Source organism: Argiope bruennichi, chromosome 8, assembly GCF_947563725.1.
Source record: "Argiope bruennichi chromosome 8, qqArgBrue1.1, whole genome shotgun sequence".
NCBI lineage: Eukaryota > Metazoa > Arthropoda > Arachnida > Araneae > Araneidae > Argiope > Argiope bruennichi.
In genome coordinates, this window is record NC_079158.1 from 37,967,755 (window position 1) to 37,977,391 (window position 9,637).

General features: G+C 31.9%; 1 protein-coding gene across 1 annotated transcript in view; it reads right to left on the minus strand.

The window, feature by feature from the left end:
- LOC129980549 (apoptosis-stimulating of p53 protein 1-like) overlaps nt 1-9,626 on the minus strand; it is a 599,431-nt gene extending 589,805 nt beyond the window's left edge. Inside the window, exon 1 of the mRNA XM_056090899.1 lies at nt 9,348-9,626. The gene's annotated coding sequence lies outside the window, so the exon portion shown is untranslated. The remainder of the gene's footprint in view (nt 1-9,347) is intronic.
- Between the last annotated feature and the right edge of the window lie 11 nt (nt 9,627-9,637).

Below are 9,637 nucleotides of genomic sequence, written 5' to 3' on the forward strand. Positions count from 1 at the left end.
AAATTTGATAGATATCTGGTGTAAAGGCCACGTACTAAATTTCATCCGTTTAGTTCAAAGCGTTTTTGATTTCTCTTGTTAAAAGACAAATATAATTCCAAAAAAAAATCCATTTTGGAATTATATCTGAGACGAAAAAATTCTACAAAATAACGAGTTTTATTTATTTATTTATTTTTTGACAATTGCACTATTTTTTTTTCTTTGTATACTTCAATGCATGAAAGCAAAACATTGGTCTAATGATTAAACCCCTTTTTTCAATTCCTACTATTAGCTCACACTCTCTATATATATTAATATATCTTCCTCAAATTTTCAATCGTTGATAAAGTACTTTTTATTCATCCACTCAAGTTCAAATACATTTTTTTAAACTTGTAGTGGATGACACTTGATGTTAACACAGCTTTTTTTTAAATATTAATTAATTAATTAAATTTATTAAGTAATTTCTATTTGGTCGCCAAAATTGCCAAATCTGTCGTCATGTCGCCAAGTTAGTCACCAAGGTCTATTTTGCCACTTAATATTATAATTCTGTCATATTTATATGCTACATAGTTATATTAATTGTAATTATTTAATAAAAAGTAACTAAAATAAAAAAAATTGTTGACCTAAGTAGGAATTGACTTTAAAAACTTTTTTTATATATTACTTGTTTCTCCTCAAATAAATTTCTTCATTATCAAGATGATGTTTATCATTATTAATAAGAATAATTCCTTGATTTACGGCAAGAATACATTTCTCATTAAAATCTATTGTCTCCGAAATGTGTAATCCTTTTTTCAAATCCGTCATCCAACCATCTGTCAAGCTTGTAATCGTCATCTATTACTCTCGTGAATCTGTTTGGATTAGAGAATTACACACGCATCGTCTCAGCTGACCTATCGTCAACTGTTTGCAATTCGTTTCCAATAGCTAATCACTATTATCAACTTCCAATGGATTAACTTACCTTAAGTGAGAGATTTAATTATTCTTGGCGATATCTCAGGTTGATTTTTGAGAAAAAGTAGCAAATTTTATTCCTCTTATTTATCTTTATTCCTCAATTAGCCGTTTTTGGCTACCAGCTTGTTTCGCCAAGTAATGTGTGATTTCAATTAAATCTCTACCGGCGTTCAAGCCTAAGGGTAGCGCGTCTTCCCCATGATCTAGGCTTCCCGGGTTCGAGTCCTGGTTCGAGCATGGCTGTTCTTTCCCCTATGTTATATCTGTGAGGTGTGTGAAAGAGCCCCCAGTAAAAAGGGGTTGTGCATGCGAGTGCCATCTTCATACGAGCTAGAAGCCAGACTTCTACCCTCGGTTTCTCAGGGGCCTTTACCCTCAGAAGCTACTGTACCCCCCTTTACGTTGTAAGGCGGACACGACATGATCATCAATTAAATCTCTTATAAATCTCTAATTAAATCAGGAGTGGTCTCACTCCTGTTATTTTTTCTCATGTAGTCTCTCCAATAAAGGTCTTGCCCCTCTTCATCCCATAAAAATGTGAATCTTAAGTAAGTCCACGAATAACTTCATTCTCGCTTTCTCAATGGGAACCTTAGAATTATGGAATATTTTAAGGGTTCTAAGCACTTTGAAATGTGTCTCAAGTGTTCTACGTAAGAGGGTTCACCTAACCACATTCTTATTTGCCAGGGCCTCTTCAGGTAGAATCTTATTGACAAACTATTGTTAGTTTTGGACGAACTATAGTTAGTTTCTTCAGGGTGCACAATTTCATAGACCTGCTGTTCTTGGGGTTGTGCAACAACATAACTGACATGGCATTCTTGAAAAATAATTAGGAAATATATAACTTTGTCTTGAACCTAGAATTTTTAATGAATCTATGGAGATATAGATATTTCAGACACCTTTTTGCCAACCGATCAACACAAAAATTTCACACGAAACTACAGCTGTAGTCACAAATTAACGTATAAAATTTCATCGGTTTAAACCATTGATTACAATTTATGAGTTATTGCGTTTACATGCATGAGAAATTACAGACAGACAGACAGACGGACAACTGTTTGGTGGATTTTGCTTACAATTTGATATGTATATTTTATATATATATATATATATATATGTATATGACTTGATAAATATATCCAGATTTTAAATGCTAAACTTAGAGTACCAAATTTTTATTAAAATATCTCTTTGTGTTGTGTAGTGATCGTGTTTACTTGTACTTGAACAGTCAGACTTCTATTGAATTGATTTCGTTGAAAACCTGATAGAAATCTACAAATTCGATCATAATTCCATATACCAAATTTCAGCCGACTCAAAAGCCGACTTTTTTTGTGTTATCATATTCACAAACAGACAGGCAGGCACAATGTCAAAAGTTGTTTTTCAAATTTAGGGAAGTCTGAAAGGTAAAAATTTGCCAAAATCTGGAGTTCGGTTTTTTTTTTTTTTTTTTTTGACGATTATAATACTTTCTTATATACTTCGCACATGTGAAATTAAAAATCCGTGACAACTAAATAGTAAGCATTAACAAGAAACATCTTTTGAAGTTTAAATTGCTGTGATGATGTCGTGTCCGTGTTACCACGGAAAGGGGGTGCAGTAGCTTCTGAGGGTAAAGACCCCTGAGCACCCGAGGGCAGAAGTCTGACTTCTAGCTCATGAAGAACTCACACACATTCGCTTGCACAACCTCTTTTTACATGGGGGCACATTCCCACACCTCACAGATAGAACACAGATGAAGAAAAACCATGCCCGAACCGGGATTCGAACCCGGGACGCGCAGATCACGGGGAAGATGCACTACCCTTATTCCAGGACGCCGCCTTAAATTGCTGTAAAAAAAAAATCTTTATGTACTACTTTTTTGGAAGTTAAGGTGGAAAAGGTATTAAAAAGTCTCGCTTAATATTAATTAAATAAAAAATTTTAAAAAAACTCTCCGAATGGCACATTCCTAGTTTCGAAAGTGTGCGCGAGCCAAATTTCTTAAATCCTAATGATCTGTATTGTACACACATGAATTCAAATTCTCCTATATTTTTTGTAAAGATTTTAAACTTTTATCCAAAAACGGAAAATATTTAAAACGAGGAGAAAATCAGAAACTACATAACTTCAGATTTCGAGTGAGCGACGCTCATAAAAGAATTAGCGCACTGTTTTGGGTTGCCGTATGGTAAATAAAATTAAACATTCATTTTATGCTTCTATGCTTGATCGAATGTACCCCCAAAATTGAAAAGTGATATATTATTTTGTATCAAAAGAACACAAAGAAATCCGTATACTTAAATGAATACGTTTTTAATGTCATCATGTTCAACATACAAATAAACAGATAGACACACAATCAACGTTGAGAAATGTGCTCAAATTTGATCCACAATTCTAGTGATAAAATAACATGATGAATTTTTTTTCATTTCGGTCATTTCATTTTTATTTCTTCGTATACGTAGTATAGAGAAATTAAAGTAATCGTCAAAAAATTGGAACTGGAGATTTTGAGAAATCTGCATTTTTTAGACCTCTCTGAATTCAAAAAACACAGTTTTGAAAAAAGTCTGTAAAGATAACTCAAAACCGATTTGAGCTAGATAGATGAAATTTAGTATACAGTTTTTCCACAAAATTTGTAGATTTCTATCAAATTGTGTGTAAAATCTGCTCAGAGGAAGTCCGTCTACCCCGCTGTTCGAAAATAATTTTACACGATAACTACAAAACGAAGAGAGCTAGATAGATAAGATTCGGTACACAGATTTAACATCTATAGAGTAAACAACTGTCAAATTTAGAGCTAAATCCAACTATGGGTTGACTGTCTATCGATTTGTACATTCAGAAATAAATATACACGATAATTCAAAAAAGCAATGACTTAAATGTGTCAAATTTTGTATGAGAATTTGTGACTACAAGTGTATAAATTTTTTGTTTCAATCGACTGGAAAAAACAAGTCTAAAACACAAATTCGATTTTCGAGTAATATTAACCGCGTGTCAGGGATTAATCGCCAAATAAATTCAGTAAAAATGCTAAATTCAAGCCAAAAATTAATATTTCGTAAGTATTGTACACCAGTGTAGTGTAAGGCGTTCTCAGGCTTGACAAATTTATTTAAAAGTATGCGAGAAAGTTTTAAGGAGCCCACTTCCGCTGTCTGAGTTATCGATCGCATTTAAATGAATATGGTTAAAAAGTCGGACCTCTATTTAACGAAGGCCGGTCTTTTTGAACATATTCATTTAATAAATTTCTTTCAACATTAAAAAGAAATGAGTAACTTTGGTTATAAACCCCATACCAAATTTTATTTGTCTAGCACATGCTATTTGATTTCTCAAATAAACAGATCGAAAAATAGACGTAATTTCAAGAATAGGAGGTGTCTGAATTCAGAAAGGCCAAAAAAACGTAAAGATGTATCAAAATATGTTGATTTTCTTTTTTTTTTTTTTGCCATCACCTTTTTGCCAATATCTTTTATTTTCTACACTTTATAAGAGAAAGTAACAAATAATCTCGAAATTTTATCATATACCGTCTCATAAAATGTTATTGCCATTTCACCACTTACAATTACGGATCTCGGACAAGGCAATGAACGCCAAAAATTCTCATACATTTATTTTCAGAGACGCCTATATGAGAGATATCACTTGGAAAAGTGATCGTTAAATATCGTAAAGGAAATATCACTTGGGTATTAACTACATGCAGAATAATATTTTGAAAGACCACTCTTTGGCGATGAGCCGCCGCCATTCACTTTATAAACAAGAAAAGAAAATCGAATATGTATTTTGGGCATCTTTTCTCAGGCCGATTAAAACTGAAAGTTGACATGAATTTGCAATTGCAGCCGCAAAATCGCATATTAATCAAATTTCATTTATAAAAATCATTGCGTTCTTTATTTATAGCTTTTACATGCATGAGAAAGTGCTAACCAACAGATAAAAAAATTTCCTAATGATATTGTTCCAAAAGTGAGACAGAACAGGGATATAGACCTAGGTACTTCTAAACCTAGGTACCAAATTTCATCTATCTTACTCTTTATGTTTTGTAGTTATCATGTTCACTTGTACAAGGATTCCTTTCAAACTTTTATTAAAATCTTTAAATTTGATATTAAATCCATATATCAAATACCACCAATCTAGCTAGAAGTGTTTTGGAGCTATCATGTTCACAGACAGATGAACATTTTCCAAAACTGTATTTTTCGAACTCAAAGAGATCTGAAACATGGAGATTCGTGGAAAATTCAAATTTGTTGGAGATCATAATATTTTTTCTCTTTATATGTTGTATACGAGTAAGTAAAAAAATTATGCTATAGTATTCCCAAATTAACTATTGTATTCGAAGTAGTCTGTTCAGCTGCAGTCTTTTCTTGGCAGAATCGGAAATATTTAGTAATGTTTTTTTTTAATTTTATTTCTTATTTGTTGCCATTTCCAATGTCGAATTCATCAAAAATTTCGACCTTGAGACTTAAAGGAATCCCCACGCTCTAGACCATCCCGAATCTCAAAAACACATTTCTAGAATGATGTCTCAGAACAAGATAACTAAAGAAAGTTTTGAACTAATCGGAAGAAATTTGGTACGTGCTCTTTATACCAAATTTGTAGCTTTCTATCAAATTTTGAACGAAATCTTTTCATGAGAAATCTATGCATTTGTCTGAATACGATAACTAACTACAGAAAATAGTTCTTTCTCGCATTCTCTCTAATAAAGGTGCTATTCCAGAGAACGCCTTGCATAGTAGTTGCGTACAATAGTTACGAATTAAAGGTAAATTTCGCATTTTTTTAAAATAAATTATGCAATGCTTGGCGAGTTTTTTTGGAGGAGGGGGGGGGGGGTCGATTACTCTTTGGCATGCGGTTAATAGTATCTGAAAATAGAATTTGTGTTTTAGATGCGTTTTTCAAAATGACTAAAACAAAAATTTGACACAAAACTACTGCACTTATAGTCACAAATTTACATACAGAATTTGATACATTTAAGTCATTGCATTTTTGAATTACAGCATCAAAATTAATAATTGAATTGAATTATTAATTAGAATTTTGAATTTACTTGTATCTGAAAATACAGACCGACAGACTGTCAATCTGTAGTTGGACTTGACTCAAAATTTGACAGAAATCTATAATATAGATAGCAAATCAATGTACCGAATTTTATCTATCTAACTCACTTCATTTTGTAATTGTCGTGTTAATTCTTATTCGAGCAGACGGACAGACGGCGTTTCTTTGAACAGAATTTACTCAAAATTTGATAGATATCTGAAAATTCGGTGTAAAGACCACATACCAAATTTCAATTGTCTAGCTCAAAGCATTTGTGAGTTATGTTTGTCGCAGGCATACAGAGGTAGATTTTCCAAAAAGGCGCATATCGAATTCAGGGAGATTTAAAACTTGAAGATTCGTCAAAATCTTGAGTTCAGATTTTGTTTACGATTATTATTATACTTTCTCTATACTACGTATACGAAAAAGTAAAAAAGCTCAAAAGCTAAATAGATAAAATTTAGTACTCAAATTTAGCGTTTAAATGTAGACTGATATGAAATTTTAAATCAAATCTGTCATAAGGTTGACCGTTGTATGTAAACGGGACAACTCAAAAACACAATGACTTAGATCAATGGAATTTCTTTCTTCTATAACCACAGAATGCTTATATGTGGGACTGAAAATAAAAATCTGAGCACTTGAACCTTTAACTATTTTGCACAAGGGTCACAATTTTTATGTGAGACTGCACTTTTATTAGAAAATAAAAAATACGGTAAAGTTACGGAGAGTCTTATTTCGCTAGCTAAAACTTTTAGCATTCAATCAAACATTAAACGGATAGGTGCACGCCATCCTCTTCATTTTTCGACGGAAATCAGACTTTTATAATCTGATTTCCGTCTAAATACTAATTTTTGTTATGGGTACTAATAATACTAATACTAATTTTGTATGGGTAATATTATATTTTGGATAATATTAATTTTTGCAATGGGTATAATTTTCACGTTTGCTGGCCGGAATCTTTTGGACAGCAATGAATCTGCTACGCCATGGAATGGTGAAGATTAAGAGAGCAGGTTATAGTTATTCTGGCAATGGAGGGGTAGACATAGTACAAGATTTTTTTAGTATATTTTATGCTTCGAAAAATAAAGCCAACTCTTGAGAGGAGTTGGAAAAATACACACAATGAGCCGGACACCATTTCTGTAGCAATGCCACTGTTACTACATGTCACAACTGTTATATTAAGGTGTCATATCAAAAACATTTTTTAATACAAAATACTTGTATTTATTAGCTACAACTACTATCAAGATGTTAGATGTAATAGATGATTACTGTAATAATCACCTATTACATAAAATGCCGCATGTCGCTAATGGTTGTTGTATCAAAATTCCATGTTTTGTTTTAAATGGTTTTAGTCATACAGCATTTTGATATAATACCGAGAAAATTTTATGCATGTATTTACTACAAAATTAAATTTTTAGTAATGGCATGTCAATCTTCGCTTTGTTTGCGTTGTGTTTTAGTATGCTTTAATACTATGAAAAAAATTTCTTAAAAAATTTGATTAAAAAAATATCAGATTAACCTTTCGAAAAAAAAAAAAAACTTTATAGTCTAACGTTATGCTTAATGTTTCGCTCCCGAAATTCTACCATATTCCGAACAATATCGAATATTAAAGATATCTTTCAATTGATGACATCTGAAACTTTTTGCATATAAACTCATAAAAATATATCAAAAATCATTTGAAGCTTCTTTTACGTTGAAACTCAGTAAGACTAGGCTGTCGTCTAGATCATCTAGCCAACACTGGCGCTGTAAAAGACAAAGAAATAATTCGAGCGAAAATTTCTATAAAACTTTATGAGATTGCTAAAAAATTTGTTTCTTATAAACATTCCGCTTATATTCAAATTTGCCACGAAATTATTTGGAATTGCATACCCAATTTATGTTGAAAAGTTAAATTCGAATTCTATCTGAATCAGAATAAATTCCTTTATTCTGATTCAGCTTATCTTTGTTTCGCCATTGAATTTCTTTTTTATTTCTTTGTCATCTTTAATTTTGAAAATTATATAAGTGAATTAATAATGCATCGTCATGCCCCCAACCCCCAAAATTGGCGCTTAGGGTCCTCATTTCTTCTGCTCTCCCACCCCAAACTCAACCACAACACCTGTAGATGACAGGAGTACCTAGAGCCGACTTTGGCCCCGGCGTAAAATATCACCATGCGGGTCCTTAATACTGGTACTTCCCCCCAAACTCCTCTTCCTCCATATCCTGGGAGGCGCACACTCCTCTCTGGGCCCGGGCCCTCAGGCTTTTGATTCCCCTCCTCTTCCTGACGGGAATCAAAAGCCTGAGGGCCCGGAAACTGTAGAGATGAGTAAATGACTATTCATCAAGAAATAAATTATCGTACCAGTACTTGAACATTTTTTATTGTATTCTCTAAAAGTATAAAATTACCTTGTAGCATTAATAATAATAAAAAAGAACTTTAAAAAGAGCAGATTCATTTTTTTGGATAATATAACAAAAAATATTATTATATCGGTGTTTCAGATTTAGAAAAAAAAAAGAACTGGAACGAGGCATAAATCAAGTAAATTTTGATTGAAAAATAAATATCTAAATTACTCTAAGCTTTTGAATATAAATTAATCTTGACGATCTTAACTTGGAAACTTAAAAGTGCATAAGGTTTTGAAACTTATTAACAATTTTTTACTCCACTTAGTACTTTTATCCTTTCAGTCCAATTTTTCATCGTAATATTTTTTGCAAAAAAAAAAAAAAAAAAAAAAAATCATGAAAAATTACAGCAGTTTTTTTTCCAATTATTTAAACCAACACTCCAAATATTAAAGGTGTCCCGAAGATTTAAAAAAATTGCATCTATTACGAAAAAATTGCCTTTATACGCATAGTGCTGTACTAAAGCGAAAATAGAATCGGATTGTTGAAATAGATATTAAGTATTTTCTGTTTTGTAGGATATTAAAAAAAAAGTATAAAACAAAAAATGTAAAGAATATGCTAAAAAAGAATTTTTTAGGGGTCGAGAATTTTTCAAAATGCCATGATTTAAAACAACTCTTCTTTCAAATTAATTTTAAAAGAATTTTATAAAAATTTAGGAACTAAAAACTCCACGGACACGAATTAAATACTTAGTTAATTACTGAAAAAAAAATTCCTTTAATAATCAATCTTAAAGACAAATATTGACAAAATTTCGAAAAACTATTAATTACCAGAAAGATAAACCTGTAGCTTACCGGAAGTGTGGTCTCACGACCCATCTCTGGAACAGGTAGCCTCAGAGAGGAGCATCCTCGTGTAGTAAATGCCCGGGAATAAAATTTTGTATATAATCCTTTTCAGATCTCAATTATAGACACAAATGTGCAATGAAATATATCCTGGATTTAGATTTTGGTATATTCACTCAGTTTCAATTATAATATTGATCAAATGTCAATTTTTAAACCCAGAGATCACCGAGGTATTCCAATCTCCGCGATTTTATTGACATATGCGATCAGATCTGCCTCCGAAACTCATATGA